Here is a 13,373-nt window from a genome sequence, read left to right on the forward strand (position 1 = left end):
GGTCTTAAACTTTAACAATTTTGGTGTTACTATGAGCATAAAGGTATACTATCTCCGTAGCCATTTGCAAAAATTTTTAAAAAAAACCTTGCCGATTTCAGTGAGGAACAAGGGGAGAGGTTCCATCAAGATATAAAGGTGATGGAAGAAAGGTAACAGGGCAGATGGGATAAACACATCATTGCAGACTACTGCTGGAGCCCTCAATATGATTGTCCTGATCATCAGTACTGAATATATATATAAATATACTGAATATAGAATATATTCACATGTATTATATATATATATATATATACTTATATATATATTAAGTATTTAAAAAATGTAATTTTGTATATGTAGACATATCTGGATTAATGTTGCTTAATTCGCAGCCATTCTAGCAAAACCAGTACCATATTTGGAATCTGTGCATCCAACATAACCTAAAATGACTTTATTTTGTTTGGCAAGAAAATGTTTGTTGACCAGTGTCATACATCTGTGACCCATAAGAGGTTTTCTATTATTGTCAGTAAACAAGGAGATAGGTTTACATTAGGAAGGGTTAGTATTAGGTTTGGTACCTATGTGGCAGCTGATGTTAGAGGGTTAGGATACAGGAGGGTTAATGTGAGACTATCCTGGGTGAACCTGGGTGATTTAGCAAACCTGGAATAAATCTGGTCCAGAATTGAAAACATTTGACAACTTTTAACAAATGTTTAAGAAATCCTTTCGAGTTTGGCTGAATCACCTAGGTTCTCTTGTGATAGTCTATCTTCTCTAGTCCTGGAGTGTTTTTTTTTGTAAATCAGGCCCCGTGTTACCAAAAATGAAAGTGATGGGGATTCCAGAATTTCACCCCTGAACAAGTGCAGGGGTGAAACAAGCGCAACCTCTTATGGGACCACTTGTCTAAGACGGGGATTCCCTGACTTATTGAGATTTTCTTTTGCATCTCTAGGATATGTCCCTTACCAGAGCCATTTCTACAGGTGGGGGACCACTGATCCAGCTTTGCAGAAAGTTTCCATGCAATGACATCTGCCTCCCCTGGACACTGAAAGTAAATATGCGGACACCTATGAATTCAGCTTTAGGTGGACACATGGATTTTAGATTAATTAATCTTTTTTTGTTAGAGTGGTTTGGGAAGAGTTTTGTGGTTTACCTAAAGATTAGCTTTAAGATAAATATCAAAAACAAAAAACAAAGGTTATGACAACAAGGTAACAAACTTTGTTGAGTTGATTGTGAGGACATAGAATGTCTACTATTATGTCTACTATCTACTATATACTATTATTCACATATTCTTATCTGTAACATATTTCCAATGCGGGAATATTCAGTATTTAAAATTCACAAAGCCATGAAGATAGTGGACTAGACCTTTGACAAATGAAAAATAGGCTGCCCATGAGGGTATTATATGAAGGGAGGGTGTGATGTTAGGATGTACTTCAACAAGGTGGAATTAACCAAACCGTTCTTGTAGACCTTGTGAAAAGATCATATGAGTAAGAACAGGAAAAAGAAAGAACATTGGTTACTATAATGAGGTTCATCCATTCCTGGTCAAAGGATACTATTTGGTCACATGAGTTGGAGTTCTGAGACGACGTTGGCAGGATCAATTTTATGCCCAAGTGGTGTGTAAATAAATTGTAGAAAAAAGAATAAAAATTAAAAACATAACTTTAAAGTCTGAAAGGATTTATTCCTAATAAAACTCCCCTGCTGCGAAACATATTTAATTGTTGTGTTACAATGGTTAACTATTTCCCTGTTTTCCGATCAGCCTAGACTATGTATCAAAGTTTGGGACACTTTCTTCTGTAGTTAACAGTGTTTTTAAAATAGCAAAATAATGAAATGTGTAACAGAACCTCAGCTCTAAAAAAGACAAATTACACATCACAAAGCATTTGAATAGCGATACCGGTATTCAATATTCAATATGAAATTAGAACAAAACAAAATTCCTACTGCCCCCTGTACTTGGTCCCAGTGTAAATGCAATCACTTAGTTGGGACGTGAAACAAAATCCATGATGCCTTATTCATTAGGACTAATGCAGTTGTATCCTGGACCCTGTGGCTTAGTTTGGAAATCAGAAAAGACTTAAGTGGCCCTGAACAAACTGCCTGGAAAATCTTGGTATTGTAAATACAAAACTTTTGTTGCTCAGGCCAAAGGGGTGGCCATTCGTCATTTATTAGGTATTTTTAAATATAAAAGCGAGACCCCCATCCTCTAGCTCGCAGGCAGATGCCTGGCAGCATCTGCTTCCCCTGACCTCTTGTCCCCAATGTTCACATGCCGGGTACACAGATGCCAACCGGGCATCGCCAGGTCACACAGATGCCTGGCTGGCATCACCAGGGGATGAAGATGCCAGGCATCGTGGGCACTGCTGTAGGACACCGCGGGCACATGGGGACCAGGTAAGCTTTTTAAACTCCCTGTCAATTCCACCCAGAGTGTGGCTCGGGGGTACCGCTTTTGGTACTGAAAATTAACCCCGAGACACACTTGGGATTACCAGCAGGGAGATTTAGGTAGATTTGTGTGCTTCAACATACTCAGCTCAGAATAGTAGAATGTGAAACAAAAATGTTCTGCAAAATATGGATGAAAAGACAAATGATCCATCCTTAAGATACGTATAGAAAGAACGTGGAGATAAATATTAAATCAATTGTTTAGAATAGTGGTGCCCAATCTTTTTTTTATCTGGGGCCCCTGTTGACATTGAGATACAACTCTCGGGCCACAATGCAAACAAACATTAAAGATATAGTAGAATAGTTTAGTTTTAAAATGAAATTAAATTGAAATGTTTCCAGTTACCGTAACGTACATGCACCAAATAAATAAAGACAAATCAAGAAGCTCTGCACTCACCATTTGATGCTCATTTTATTAAGATACAAAACTAAAGTTATCATACAGTTCTGGCAGGTCATGTATTGCTCCCCGATCACTAATCCTGTACCAAAGAGCAGAAACTACACCATACAATGCGTCCTCACTGCAATGGATACTTCCAGAGAAATGCAATTCATATGACAGATAGCCAAGGGGTACGTATTCTTACTACTACATCTTCAGGTCCCTACATCTCTCATAGAAGGAGCTCATAGAAGGTAAGTGGCCAGATATGTGTGACAGACTAGCATAGTTTGACAGGTATAGTTTTTTGTATAATTTGTGATGGCTCTGTAGTGATGAAATTTAGGGGGAGTTAGCAACAAGTGTCCTGCACTTGCAGTTACATTTCCCTTACAGAGAAATTGCGGTTTATAGAGAATAAGAGGATAGCTATATGTGACAGGTTAGCATGAAATGATGTGTAAAACCTTTTAATGGGGGGGGGGGGGCAAAATGGGTTACCTGCTGGCTCCCACATTTCCAGCTGCCAACATCCGTCTGTTCCAGAAAAATAGGGGTTCAGAGAAGGTAAGTGGCTAGCTATGTGTAACAAGAACCCTATCAGCAGATTTGACTCCAGGTGGCAGTAAGCACTGGGCGTCTCGCCCTAGACAGAGTTATATGGCATATAGCGCAATATAGCACAACCTCACTGCCAATCTGAAATCAGCCTTAAATTTTGTGAACAAGCAAGTATATATTTGGGGCACCAAAGCACAGAGCGAATTGGCATTACCCTAATCCTCATTGCCACGGAAGTGGTCCCAGGGGTCCCTATCATGCAAACTCAGTTTGGGTGCCCTGATTTTGATAAAGCCCCCTTTATTGTGAATTTATCCCTGATTGTTATTAGCTGATTACTGAGGTCTATAGTACAAGCCCTCTCTCAGGGAGCTAACACTGGGCATGCTCTGGAAGCTCCCTCTCCTGGTAACACAATCTCACAGAGATGTAAAGGAGATCTGTGCCCCCCATCCCCTGCACGACAACAAGCAGAGAGAGAATGAGGAGAGGGCTAGACCTGGCAGTTCTGAGGACCGGATGTGGCCATGCAGCTGTGCGGACCAGAAGTGGCCTATAGACGGTAGGTTGGGCACCCTTGGTATAAATAAATGACAGCAGTTTACACCGCATTGTGCATGACTTTTTACTTCGATGCCTTGTGGTTGCCGTGGATTACAGTGCGGTCCCTGGAAGTGACATGAAGCTTCTGGCGGCCATTGAGCAGTCATTTGCTGTGTGCTGTTGTTTTTTGTTTTTGATATTTATCTTAAAGCTAATCTTTAGGTAAACCACAAAACTCTTCCCAAACCACTCTAACAAAAAAAGATTCTTTAATCTAAAATCCATGTGTCCATGTAAATTCATAGGTGTCCGCATATTGGCTTTCAGTGTCCAGGAGAGGCAGATGTCATTGCATGGAAACTTTCTGCAAAGCTGGATCACTGGCCCCCCACCTGTAGAAATGGCTCTGGTAAGGGACATATCCTAGAGATGCAAAAGAAAATCTAAATAAGTCAGGGAACCCCCCTCTTAGACAAGTTGTCCCGAAACTAGTGTCCCCACTGGAAGAGTCATCACTTGTTCAGGGGTGAAATTCTGGAATCCCCATCACTTTCATTTTTGGTAACACGGGGCCTGATTTACAAAAAAAACACTCCAGGACTAGAGAAGATAGACTATCACAAGAGAACCTAGGCGATTCAGGCAAACTGGAAAGGATTTCCTAAACATCATTTGTTAAAAGTTGTCAAATGTTTTCAATTCTGGACCAGATTCATTCCAGGTTTGCTAAATCACTCAGGTTCACCCAGGATAGTCTCACATTAACCCTCCTGTATCCTAACCCTCTAACATCAGCTGCCACATAGGTACACAACCAAATACTAACCCTTCCTATATTCAGAATTGATGATCAGGACAATCATGTTGAAGGCTCCAGCAGTAGTCTGCCATCACGTGTCTATCCCATCTGCTCTGATACCTTTCTTCCATCACCTTTATATCTTGATGGAACCTCTCCCCTTGTTCCTCACTGAAATCGCCAAGGTTTTTTTTTAAATTTTTGCAAATTGCTACAGAGATAGTATACCTTTATGCTCATAGTAGACCAACATTTTTAAAGTTTAAGAGCAAGTTTTGAACCAGTTGTTGATAATTTTGTGCTTTATGGTTGCCCAAGAAGTTCTTGACAAGCATGACATAGCTGTGCCAGGCAGAAGCTTCAGTATCTGTCATGTAACTTTTGAAATTTGAATCATTTATCAGTTTCTGAATCTGGGGTCCATCAAAGATTCCTGCTTTTAATTTTTCAGTACTTAATCCAGGAAAGAATCTACAAATGTATTTGATGCAATCACCATCCTTGTTCAGAGCTCTAACAAATTGTTTCATTAATCCCAACTTTATGTGTAGTGGAGGGAGAATGATTTTTTCTTTGTCAACCATTGGCCATGTCACTTTTTTTCCAGTGATCCTGCTTTGCTCTACTATCCCACAAGTAGATGGAACATGGGTACTTTGTGTATCCACTTTGTTGTCCATGTAGGAAGTTCACTTTTTCTATTAGTGTTCACCAGTGCTTTTGTTCCTTCTCATGATGTACCAAACTGTAGATTTTGCCACTCCTAATATTGTAGCAATTTTTTGGATGTTTTTTTTTTTGTTTTTGTAGCTTAAGGATGGCTTGTTTCACCTGCATGGAGAGCTCCTTTGACCGCATGTTGTCTGTTCACAGGAAAGATCTTCCAAATACAAGCACCCCCCCCCCCTAAAATCAACTCCAGGCCTTTCATCTGCTTATTTGATAATGACATAACAAAGGAATTGCCAAAACTAGCCCATGAAATTGTCTTTGAGTCAATTGTCCAATTACTTTTGAGCCCCTGAAATGATGTGATTGTGATAAAAAAGGCTTTAGTTCAGGGGTGAGGTGACGTCATGATGGCAAAACCCCACCCACTCTCCCAAGGCGGATCTGATTCTGCGATGGGAGAGTGGGTAGGTTGTGTGCAGGTACACAGCCCACCCACCTCCACAAGCCGGGATACAAACCAGGAACGTGTTCCGAGGCTCTGGCCGGTGCACCCCCCCCCCCCCCAGCAGGGTCCTTCACCTGACCCTGCTCAGGGTGGCATCGACCAGAGCCGCGGACCACCCAAAGGGCCCGAGAAACAACCTTATTGGGCCGTATATGGCCCGCATGCTGTAGTTTGCCCATGCCTGCTTTAGTTCCTCATATTTTTATGCAATCTTTTTGTTCAACCCACCTAATTAAAGCTGAATGTCTGCAGTTTAACTGCATCTAAGTTGTTTCATTTAAAATGAATTGTGGTAATGTACAGAACCAAAATTAGAAAAAAGTTGTCTCTGTCCAAATATTTATGAACCTAACTGTATGACTAACTGCAATCTGGACCAAGGTATTCACAAACAGTCATTCTGTATTTTTTGGGAAACAATATCCAAACTCTGTGCTAGCCTAATCAATAAAGTGGAGCAGTACAGAAAAACAGGGTAAACTTGCAATAAATAACAGTTTAAATTGTGGCGCTAAAAAATCCAATACAATTATGGGGTTTTAGGAAATATTTGTGCTTTGTCTAAAATAAATGTCCAGTGCATAAATTATTGTGCTAAAATTATCCTCCAAGTGGTGGGAATTCAAACAATGTTTTATGCCTTTCCAAATCTACGTTTTTGTTGGTTCTGTGGCTCATTCTGGTCTCTCAAATCTGTTTTTTGCCCACACTTATGATCTGCCTATCTGAATATGGGTGTCAGCAGGCCAATATGGCATTTGGCTGGGAAACTGGTCCTTATGAAGTCCACTGCTGTCCCGTATGTGTGCTTAGACTCGACTGTAATAGGGGGAGGACAGTGTACCCCTTTTACGAAGGACAGACAGCAGAGCCTGTTTCCCTAAAGCAGAACTAAACTAAAAATAAAAAAATTGCACCTACCTTTCTTCCCGCAGATTCCATGATGGTGCTGGTCCTTCCCACAGTCCAGTCCCACGTCATACTGGAATTCTTCTGCGTCCTGGCACAGTGGAAGAGCCAGGCGCCGCCATCTTCTCTCTTCTCTTTCGTTTTCTTGCTACGTCAACGGATCTCGCATGGCGCATGCGTGAGATTGGCACCTCTTTCTCCTTGGTGGAAAAATGCCTCGGGAGATGCATGATGTAGGTATCCCAGGAGGCTCTGCACTCCCATTAACTCTTGCTCAAGACATAAAGGGGTGGTACTGCCCCCTGTTTTTAAAAAAAAATTAAAAAAAAAAAACATAATTTTTACTTTATTTGGAAGGGTTTTCTGCCCTTCTATGTAAAGTCAAAATGTTGAGTTAATGTATGCTTTAGGCATAGGATGTACGATTAGATTTGTAATGTCTTGCATGCCCAAATAACCCTCAGAGCCCGTGGGAGCCTATCCCAGCCAGACAGGAATTATGGTAATGGGGCCAGACTAAGAGCTATACTGCCGTCCTCCAGGGGAGTTTGGTTATAGCCTCCTATATCCTACAAAACTAGTGAGGAGGGAAAGTAACTGTTTCACCCTAACAAAACATAGAGGTGGATAGGGCCAGTGACTGAAATACTTTGAAGTCATAGAAAAAAGGTGAAATAAAAGTTTTATTGCATGTGCAGATATTAGCACCTTTACCTATGCAGGTCCCAAGAGCACCATAACGCCATAAGAGCTCTTAGCTACAAACTAACCTGCAGCAGCCAATCAGAATTACTGTTTCATCGATCTGTATTTTCTATCACTTTACTTCTTTTTAAAGCAGTTGATAGAAGCTTTCATTGCACACAATGACCTGCCTGTAAGGCCAGCTATTTAACCACCTAGCCGGTATGCCCGTACGAAGGTCGGGCAAAAAAAAATTGCTAGGATGGTTAACCCCGTAATTTTGTCACATCCTTACCTCCATGGTCCCGCTGTGCACATCCAGCGGGACCATGGAGGTAAGGATTCCAGCGTCGTTTTCCTATTCCAGGGTCTACAATTTAAAAAAAAAATTTCATGAAAAACAGTGGATCACTTTTGGTACAGAAATCTAGACCTCAGTGTAACGCTCAGGTGGTTAATGATAAGAGGCGAGGATGTTATTGTTTACAGTTAGGATATTGTGACAGTTAGGAATTAATACTAAAATAAACAATATAAATGTTTTTCAGGTGGGCTGACTAATAATGTTGCTGTCATGGCAACCATCACTGCTTAATGTGATCTGGTCATTAAAAGGTAATTGAAATTGATTTGACATATTGCAATATATTGAAATACCATAAACCTGTTGCTATAATGCAAATTTTCAGTCTAATTTTAGGAAAACATAGTTTCCAAAGCTTGTAGTATTGCAGTACAAAATATTGTAATAATAAAATGGCTAGAAATAGATATATAACATATCTGGATAATGGCGTCAGTTTGCTCTTGGACAGCCTATGGTGCTACCTGATGGGGTCATGCATCTCCCAGAGAACACAATGTCCCACAGGGTCCTTATTAGATTCAGGTCTGAGGAATTAATGTGATCAAGGCTGCTGCTTCCACACCTGTTAGATTGTAAGCTCTTCTGGGCAGGATCCTTTTCTCCTCCTGTGTCACTGTCTGTATCTGTCATTTGCAAACCCTATTTAATGTACAGCACTGGGTAATATGTTGGTGCTATAAAAAAACCTGTTGTCAACCAGAACGTGCCTTAACACTGAAGCTGGGCATTGCCATGCACCAGGAGGAACTTGGACTCCACTGCAGCAGCGTAAGGTCTGACAATGGGTCTGAGGATTTCTTCTTGGTCCTAACAGCAGTCAGGATGCTACTATCTAGCATGTGTATGTGGTATGTGAAGCCCTCCAGGAATAAACTCCCCAGACCCTCACTATCCCACTACCAAACCAGTAATGGTGGATGATGTTCCAAGCATTTTAATTTTCACCATGAAGTCTCCAGACTCTTTTCTGTCCATCATATGTGCTGGGCGTGTACCTACTTTTATCTGTGAAGAGAATAGCTTGCAAATTCTGGTATTGCCTGGCAAATGCCAATAGAGCCAATTTTTACTATGGGATGTTAGGCCTACATGCCTAGCTCATGAAGTCAACTTTGACAGGTTGGTCAGAAACATACACTGGAGTAGTGCACTGGAGGTCATCTTGTAGGGCTCTGGCAGCATTATTATTATTATTATTACTACACAGTATTTATATAGCGCCAACATATTACGCAGCACTGTACAAAGTCCATAGTCATGTCACAAGCTGTCCCTCAAAGGGGCTCGCAATCTAATGTCCCTACCAGAGTCATTTGTCTTTAATACAGTCTAATGACAATAATTTTGGGAGGAACCAACTAACCCAACTGTATGTTTTTGGATTGTGGGAGAAAAACGGAAAACCTGGAGGAAACCCACGCAACACAGGGAGAACGTGCAAACTCCATGCAGATAGTGTCCTGGCTGAGATTCAAACTTGGAACCCAGCACTCCAAAGGCCATAGTGCTAACCTCTGAGCCACCGTGCTGCCCAAGAAGCATTCTTCCTGTTCTACGTGGCACAAAGACAGCGGTCCTGCTACAGGGTTGTTACCTTTCTATCACTCTGTGCAACTCTCCTTAAGAAAAGATCCAGATCCTGGTATCTCCCATGCTGGGAGACTCAGCACACCTTCTTGCAATGAATGTGCCATCTTGGATCTGGACTACATGTGCAACCTGAACGACTGCAGGTACCGGCTCATGCTACTGTGCAATACCAGTAACGACAAGGGTACTAGCAATATACAAGATTGAAGAAAAATAAAAAGTCAGGGAGAATAAATAGCATCAAATTGCCGGTGTAAAAAAATATTTCCTTTTTGGGGGTCGGCTTGTTGTTGCCCCCCCTGCCCATATATGTTGGTTTCATTTGCACCAAGCAGTTGAAGTTGATTAACAATACCTTACATTTCCTAAATGAATAGATTGATATTTCAGAATTTTAACTGATGTGGTGTTGTATTGACTGATCTCTAAATATTCTGCATTCCCAGAAACTGTTTACAGAACTACCACATTTTAATGCACCTGCACATAACAGTTCCTCTGTGTTCTGCAACATGGCAATTGACTTTGATTATTAGACATAATAAAGGATGAATTTAATCTTCATTTTTAATCTACATACAGAGCACAAAAAGCAAATAAAGCTTTATTTGTAGAGCTTTCCAGGTTTTTCCTTGCAATTTTTTAATTCAGTAATTAATTTGAGTTTAAATGTAGTAAAGTACAATTTAAAAAAAAAATTGAAGGGGTATATTTTTAAATAATTCCTCTGTCTTTGTCTTAAACTCACTTATAGTTGAATCCCTTTACATTTCTCGTTTCAGTGCATAACAAGGTACTGAAACCTGGATGTGATCCCCTTGAAATGTGTTATTGTGTGCACACATATATCACTTAGCAAGTAAAGGTAAAATTTACATGGGTAAAATATAATCCCCACCATCTCAAAAATATATTACTAGCTAAAATCCACTTCAAGCTGAAACCATAAATCATCAATCAAAGTGTTAAGTGTTATTAATGTTAATTTTAAATCATTGAAAAAAGCTCTAAAACAGAGACTGGTAAATGGTTAAAATATCATAACTTTCACAATGTATTGAATATCATATAAAGTCCATTGCTGGTTGTACTTGAAAAAATGTCATTTGTTTTTTTTTTTGGGGGGGGGGGGGGGGTGGACCAGTCAAGGCAATGTATAGGTAGGCTAAACTACAGCTGTAAAGCCTATTTCATTAAATTGGGCTTTTTTTAAGAGCTGGGAATGCCACCACAGTGCTGAGCAATTGCCCAAGGCCCCATATTCTCTTGGACCCAACTGACAGATTACAGGGGTACAGGGAGCTGGAAATTTTTCTTTTGGCACCTACACTTCTTTTTGCCCAGAGCCCCATTATGCTTAAAACCATTCCTTTCTCTTAAGCCAGTTATCTCTACATAGAAATGCTTGAGAACACAATGAGCAGAAATGGGTTGGTATGATAAAAACACACACATTATTCATACTCTGCTGTATGGTTTGTTCAGGGAGTAATAATGCTTTTTTTGTATTCTGATATTGATTGCAAAATGAATCAGAGGATCAAGCTTTCACAAAAATGATTGGAGGTTTGAAGCACATTTGTCATTGTGTACACAGCACAAGTCAACGGGACATGTCATTTATGCTAAAATGTACACAATTGTGAGTGCTAAAAGCTGTATCCGGGGAAATTTGTTTACAGTGTAAATTATACAGAATAGAAATTCATGTCATAAAATAGGTACCACACCCCCAAATGATTCAATTCCACATTAATGCTTATCGGCCTAATAGTCTTTCTACATTTATTTTACATTTTCATTTAGTTGTATCCATTAACAGGTTAAATGAATTCAGCATCTGGGTTGTACACAGGTTGCTCATTGTGTTTCACAGATTGAGTATCTGCTTTGTCAGGCAGAGTAAAGAGGAATACTGGAAGGCTACATCAAAGTTTACGGTCAGTTGAACTTCATTAATGTTGTCATTGTGTTTCACTTATCATCATATCATCTTGGTAGCCTTTATGCTGAGGATTTATTCAAGTTCACATCAGTCACAATTTGTCATTTTTAACATTTCATTTTTGTATTTCAACTTTACTCAGCAGGCACCTTTAGATGCTAGGTGTTCTAGATTCTGAAATACATTTGGTATTTAGGAATTATCTGTGCCAAATGCACTATAAATTTGTCACTCATGAGTCACATGTGACACGTGTCCTTGATGAAGATTACAAGCTGTTTTGGTGGCACATAGTACATAGGCATGATCCACTATTGTGACCATCAAGAATCGGGTCCAGATTCCAGATTTCAGGTCAGTGTTGGAGTGAACACCCTTATACATGTTTCTAAATGGTTCCAATTCAATTCTATTGAGGTGACTGGGGTGACAAACTGCCCCTTGGCACTGCAAGTACCATCAGAAAAAATGCATGACAACCCTGCCACTGCCAACTACCTGCAAAAGAAAAGGAAAAAAATACAGATCTATACATTTCAAGGTTACATTTTTTAAAAGGTTTAAGGGGTAAAAACAATTAAAATTACTTGAAAAAAACTGCTAATGTCTAACTAAGCCCAATGTTTAATTTTGTTGTAAAAGATTTTGGTCTGTTTACAATTAAAATTCCTTTGGCCTTTTCCTATTTTTATTATACTGTATATATTGTATGCATAGATTTTAAATACAAACATTTTAGTTCTCAATACATCTTCTTAAAAGCTAATTTTTTTCTTTAGGATTTACATGTAAGAAGTATGTGGTCTTTTTATATCTAAAGAAAGTCTAAAAAACAATAAAAAGTCATCATCAAGAATATAGTAGTCTCCATTATTATTGCCTATTGCTGAACCTCCTGGCTTGACATCCACTGCAACTGGCTATGTATAGAGAGTAGAAAGATAGAATGCAGCTATAGTTACATTACTACTGATCACACATAAGTCTGTGTTACCTCCTAACATGTATCCATGCCAACCTCCCTCATGGAAAGATGACTCACGGAAGATCTGTTTGCGTGTGCAATTACTAGAACAGAGACATGCATTAAATCTGGTCCATTAACCTTTACTTAAAAAAAGCCAACATATTACTCAGTACAATAGCCTCAGTCAGTAGAATAAAAATGTTACTTGCTTAGTATTTTACACATAATAATAAAAATCACTTTTCTCAGTATTGAAAAGGGGGACACAATTTAGGTACAATGTAACATTGGTGTTTTCTGGGAAAAATACAAATTAGTGCATTCTAGTACCTGTATTCACCAGCACCTATAATACATAATAGTAAAGTTTTGTGCTTGAATAATGTAAATCCATTTAGCAAGCTCATACCTAGGAATCCCAGGGCCCCAGAGGAAAAAATGTAGTGGAGCCTAAACAGAAAAAACAAATCATGATGTCATGGTGATAATGAGGTAAGTATAGATCTGTTTACAGTATGGCATACAGAATGAGATAATGTAAGTGTGATCACCTGCCATGCCATCAAAGAGTTAAATTTATATATAAAATTGTATGTATGTATGTATGTATGTATGTATGTGTGTATATTCTACCATCACTCAAAAATGCATGGAGACATTTCAACCAAACTTGCCATACATATGACTGAGACATATGATGTGAGTGCACCTGTCCTCTTTGTACAGCACTGTGCTATATGTCAGAGATATATTTGGATGTATGTATATATGTGTGTATGTCATCACTAGGAAATGCATAGAAACATTTCAACCAAACTTGCTATGTTCCACCATAATTTGGAAACGTATTGAGACATTTAGACCAAGGTAGACATATGACTCATGTGAGTGCACCGCTGATCTTTGTGCAGCGCTGTGGTATATGTCAGAGGTATATTTGCATGTATGTA

Source organism: Pyxicephalus adspersus, chromosome 6 (genome assembly GCF_032062135.1).
Source record: "Pyxicephalus adspersus chromosome 6, UCB_Pads_2.0, whole genome shotgun sequence".
Classification (NCBI taxonomy): Eukaryota; Metazoa; Chordata; class Amphibia; order Anura; family Pyxicephalidae; genus Pyxicephalus; species Pyxicephalus adspersus.